Genomic DNA, 6,340 nt, shown 5'->3' with positions numbered 1-6,340 from the left:
TACACCTGGTTGATGTTTTGAGTCATAGGATGTGTTTAAAGTTCTCATTACCCTTCATTTAGTATGTTTAGGAAACTCAGGTCGTTGGTTGGAAGTTTTGAGTCATTCTGTGAAGTGTCATTTTGACCATTTCAGAAATATGTATTTTTGTCTAAGTGTCAAAAAAAGTTCAAAAGCCTAGTTTGCATTTGAATATCTAACACTTGGAAAAGTTGGTTGTTCATTGTTGTCATGTTGATGCACATTGTTCATATTTCTAGGAAGCCCTATTTGACAGTGAATATGTTGTGACCCACTAAGTATCTTGAAGAGATAGTTGTGTCACTGCATTGTAGCCATAAAATAAATCTTATGTTTTCAATTTGGGGTCCTGATGAATCTGTTTGATGAGTTTCCCAAGCTGATTCTATTTGCAAAAAATTAAGATTGCTCAATTGCCTTTTATGACAGTTAGCAAGTAGCCTCATTTGACTAGTTATAACTTTGACCCACATCACCCCATTGAGAAAATTCTTTTTCCATTGTATTATAGGGGTTAGAGACATGATGTGTTTCAGTTTTGAGCTTATGATGAATTTGTTTGACTAGTTTTCAAATACGATTCTAAACACAATTCCTAAGGTTTTACAGATAACCAAACTGAAAAATTGATTAGGAGGCCTGTTCGGGATGTCATAACTTTGAAGGAAGCCAAACAGATTTTACCATTGTGTTCTATTATGATAATACTATAGGGGTGCCAAGTTTCAAATCTTGACAAGTCCGTCTGCACACTTTCCCAAATCCATTCCGTAAAAATTGTTGTTTTGATAGATGACATAGTTTTGCAATTCTGAGTACCCAAATTTGCGTTCTTGCCAAATTTCTCCAGTTATTCATCATGAGTCCAAAATGCATATTCATACTTTCCACATAAAAGTCTACCAATGCCCTAGGTTTCACTTCCTCAAGTGGTCATTTGATTAGTTTTTAAAGCCAAAACCAAATGCGTTTTTCTGTTCCTAACATGTTTGATTGCAGGAGCAGTTTGAAAAGGGTGACTTGGTTAGCCAATATCTTTTGACTAAAGGATCATCATAAGGCAGGGTTTTGCAGGCTGAAAGAGTTTACATCAGAGAACATGAATGCAAATCTTCCAGACTTGGTCAGGTGTTTTAGTCAGTTTTTAAAGATAGTTAGATGACCCTTTGATGAGAGCCATTTATGACCCATTCCATGACATATCTTAATCCATTTCATTTAGTTCCATTCTCACTTCCCTATTCCACTTCCATTATGTTTCGTCTCATTTTACTATTTTATGTTGCATAAAGTCTAATATATATAAGTACTATCTAATATAGTTTTGGGATTAAAATATGGGAGATAAATTATTGATTTCTTTTTACTAATCTTTATTATTGCAACATGTTGATTTGTGGAACATGTCTTCTCGTCATCTACTTTATGAGACCTTCCTGTCGCATTAGAGATTGAAATTGTTGTGTATTATGTTAGTCTCCAACTTATTCATATCATCATTTGGTTACCTCTTTTGAATAAGGGATAGAGTTTGAAGTAATTATTTGATACATCATTGATTTGAGATGGAGCTATCTTTGTGAGAAACTACAAAAAGATTATGTTTTCACCATTTTCTATAATAAGCCAAGACTAGCGTAATACTCTACCAACCAAGGATTCACATGTATTATTTGTATGATGATCTAAATAGAAAAATCTCATGTTGGAGACTCTATGAAAACCCGTGATGCAAATATTTGAAATGGAGGGGACCAACTATATCTATGTTGAAAGATTTCATACGTGGAGAGGAAATCAAAGAAAATTAAGTGCTAGTGAACATAAATGAATTTAACTCGAAATCAACTGCTATCAATTCTATGATGAAGGAAACAATAGTAGAAAGAAACCATATTATCTTCTAATTTTGTCCAATGTTCTAACAAATTAGTTTCTAATTTGTGGGGAAAAAATTAGTTTGTATGTACACCCATATTCCTTGGTTGTTAGCAAAACTAAATCGTGCCACTTTATGATATCTTTGTAGACTCAAACTATATATATGCATTATGTAATATCAGCAAAGGACATATTATTATAGAGATATTCATTTTTCTATAGAAGATACTGCTATACATAGATCTGGATTGTATCATTCTATAATAAATAAAAGCAACATTCTCTCATGGTCGTAGCAATGTAGAATTTGTTTGTGCTCTGCTCATTGTGAAAGTCAGGGAGTAGGGGCCCACTCTTTAGCAAAGCACGATAGTATTTTTATTTTGGTGTGTTTGTTTGATGTATTATTTAAGAATTTGAATTTGTTAATTTAGATTTTTATATTTCTATCTGCTTAGTGATTTTCAGATTAGTTAATTTAGAGTTGAATTTAGTATTTCTATAAGTATTTATGTTATTGTTATTTCTTTCATAAATTATTATTTTTATTATTTTATGGATTTATGTTTATTTCTGTTTCTGATGTTCCTGTAGCCAGGAAGTGATAATTCATGTTGTCAGGATTTATTTGGTTTTTCATAGGTTCAATTTTACATGTTGTAGCTACATTCATAATCCCTCATCTCACAACCAACATCCCTTGATGACATATTGCCTAGACACCTTTCAAATAGATTGACATGAATAGACCAAGCTAAAATTCATTCTAATTTATGTTAAATCTTTCTCATTATTTTCCCCAGTGTTGGCCTATCACCACTTGGCATAAAGTTGACACTTATCAGAAAGAGAAAAAAGAAGAAGTTAAATGGTAAATTCATGATCAAATATCATTCTCAATCAGTATGAGGAGTTAAATGGATCATTTTGAAATGTCAATTATTTGAAATTTTTTTTTTTTAGCTGGACCCTTTTTGGGGCTCAACTGATTTCCATCAAAATTACTAAGATGATTATTGACATAAATAAAATGTCTAGAAGAATTATTATCTCCTTTTCAGATTGTTGATTATTTGTGGGTTCTCCAATAGTAATATGCAACTTGGGGTTGTGATGGTATTTGAAATTCCCTTGCTAATGAAAGGCTTTGGGCAACCTGATGATACTACAACTGTGTAGGCCCAAAGTGGAAGAGACATCATTTTTTTAAAGAAAGTTTACAGTTTGCAAGAGAAAAGTATCATGAGACAAGACTCGAGCAATACAAGAATTATGAAGATCTATATTTTCCACATGATGAATTATATAAGGAGTGCCAATCAATGTTCATTGAGTTAGAGAAGCATGAGAGTTCTCAGTGTTGTTGAACTATTGAAAGAAGACGAGGTTCAAAAGATTTCTTGTGCTATACAACAAGGTCTAAGAAGGATAAAAATTAGTACAATGTGTCAAGAATAATCTTCTAGTTGTAGATGAATTTTAAGAACTAGTTGCACAAAATTTAGATCGCCATTGAAATCTATGACAGTCCAAGTGGTGTGACATAGTTAATGACCTCAAATAATAATTTGTTGTCTATGTTTGATGTGGAGACCTTTTCTATGCTATGACATAATTGCTTTCCATGGGCTGCAAATCATACTTCTATAAGTCCAGATAAACCACTTGTGGTGGTGGTTGGAGATCATGCTGATGGATTGCTTGTAAACTGCTAGACATGGGAGGTTGTTGCTAATCTTAGAGTTCATTTATATTATCCCTTTGCATCTGCATGGCATCAAGAAGGAAGATATTTTGCCATCGGAAATCTGGATATGACATGTTGAATCTAGGATGTCAGAAACCTAAGCACATCTCTGACTATTTTGAAAGGGAATTTTGGTGTTGTGCAATCATTGAGATTCACATCAAATGGAAAATTTCCTGGCAGTAGCTAAACTTGCAAATTTTATCCATGTCTTCGATGTGAAACACAACTATGATTGGTGTTAAGCGATTGACTTCTTTGGTGAGACCTCTGGCATACCAGTTAGTCCATAAGAATTTCCATAGAAAGAGAGTGATTATGGGAGCTTATTACGCTTTTATGATAAGAAACAAACTAGAATTGGTTTCATGGATTGGCATATCTTCGACGCATAGCATTATAAAATATGCTTGGCCTCCTTGTCTTAATCATAAATATAAGTTATTACCTGAAGGGAAAATAATTTGAAAATGGGATGGTGTATGCAGAGGGTGAGATATGCAGAGAGACTCAGTTTAATGATAAGTACAAATGACTATGTTGAGATAATGGGTGTTGCACACATTGCATAATATTGTTATATTTTATTATGTAATGTTGCATCTAGGTGGACGTGCAACATGTAAAGATTCCCATGGGATATACTTGATGAGTTGTATTGTAACATTGTGATAATATTTTATGTAATTATTTAATATTGAGGAAAAGAATTAAATGCCCAATATTAAATGTGGGGTCAGTGGGTTAGGTAGCACATGGTTTTAGCACATGGTTTATGTAATACCACTTAGTGATTTTGTGGGACTTGCTACTATATAAGCAGCCACAAGGGTAGTTGTTGTAGAGTAAGAGTGAGAAAGGCAAGAGTCGAGCGGGATAAGGCTTAACAGGTTAGCCAAGGGAGCATTTGTGAAGGTTGAAAGCATGGCATGGGATGTGTAGATTCATGCTTGTTCACATAGTTTGCTCGGTTGTGGCTATGGCCATGAAGGCTTCCATGGTTGTATGGCAATGGTATTTTTTGCTAAATAATACATGGTGATGGATGATTTTGGAGGCTGGGTTTTTCTCTCAATGAGGGTTTCCCAGGGTATATCTTGTGTCACAATTTTGTGGGTATGTTGTCTATTCTCTTGCATGTGGATTTTAATTCTGTATTTATTTTAGATCTATTATGAGTTATTTGGAAACAATTATATTCTTTGTTGCAAGTTTCCTTACAGTCTATGCTAGATTTGATTTTTTAAAGCATCGATTTGAATATACCATTGGTGAGGATCAAGACCCTATGTGAAGTGCTGATGCGAAAATGATTTTTGTGTATTTTGGAATAAAGAGCGCAATTAATTTTAAAGATGTCAGATTGTCCCACATGTGATATAAAGTAATTTTGTTGTTTTAATATGCCAATGCTCAACATCTAAGTGTCTTAAGCGATGTGCACTTATAGACAAGGAGGTAAATGTACATAGGACCGAACCAGGCCTAGAATTTGATGGCCGTATTAGCCGTTTTTGCACTTTTTAACTGTATATGACAGGCTGAAAATTTGTATGACTGTATGAATTGATAGGCCAAAATTTTAGAGAACCTTCAATATGACAAATAAATTTATTAGTAAACTGTCAATACTTATAAGCAACTTAGTATTTTATTTAATAATATACAAAAATATGATTTTATAATATGTATGATATATATGCATGATAAATATGTATTATTTTATTTTATATGTTTCTATTTTTTCTTTATTTCTATTTAAATATGTTTCTATTTTGATGATTGTAGATTTATATTAATTCACAATCTTTGTTGAAATAAGAATATAATGAATTTTAAAAACTTATTTTTATATATTTTTATATTACTAATTTAGAATCTTCTCCTTTATTTGGAGAATTTTGTATATATACTAATTTATAATTTTAAGTTATTAATTAAGAATTTTATACATATTATTAATTAATATTTATTATTCTCATTTATAAAATATTTAAATTTAAAATGAACAAGATTTAAATTATCTTAAAACTTAAAAAAATTGACAATTAATTTTTTTCTTAAAACGTAAAATGAAAGGCAAAAAAAATGTTAGCCGTCATTGAAAAATCATATGACAGGCAGGGGCGACCGTCAAATTCCAGGCCTTGATCGAACCAACTCAATGATCATAAAGAAATTATTATGAACAAAGCACACATGTGGAGAATGACGTGGAGCAATGACCCAATGATGAATAGGAAAGTGCTATATGGAATCATGATAGAGGAGTGGCACATATCATGAGGTTAATTCAACATCTCCAAGTTGAGTCCGTGGTCAGAGAAGTGTCTTGCAAAGAGGTGAAAATGCGACCACGACTTAATATGATATCTCCACTCAAGCAAGTGGTTAGTAGTCAATGGTTGAGATGTCACAACTAATTGGTTAGTTGCAAAAAATCCATGGTTTGGTTAATGTAAAGGCTGAGGGATGAGAAGTTGCAAAAATTTGATATATGGCACGTCGGTACCACACTATGATGACAGGGAAGACATGTTGCATAAATAGCCAATGAGGAGATGACAAATGAAAATGATGTGATGATGAGATGGTAAATTCTGGCCAATCAGATATCACCATGTGGCGTCCAAGTTGAAGGCTTGACCATGAAATGAGAGGTAAAGCAAGTTAATGGGAGTTTTAGATTTT

At 32.7% G+C, this 6,340-nt stretch overlaps 1 pseudogene; it reads left to right on the top strand.

The window, feature by feature from the left end:
* Positions 1-3,246: 3,246 nt before the first annotated feature.
* Positions 3,247-3,942, top strand: LOC149534597 (uncharacterized; annotated as a pseudogene).
* Positions 3,943-6,340: the final 2,398 nt, after the last annotated feature.

This window comes from Cupressus sempervirens, chromosome 10, assembly GCF_028749045.1.
Source record: "Cupressus sempervirens isolate cs-2001-9-10 chromosome 10, ASM2874904v1, whole genome shotgun sequence".
Lineage (NCBI taxonomy): Eukaryota > Viridiplantae > Streptophyta > Pinopsida > Cupressales > Cupressaceae > Cupressus > Cupressus sempervirens.
Note: the sequence above shows the minus strand (reverse complement) of the source record. Positions and strands in the feature narration are given on the sequence as shown.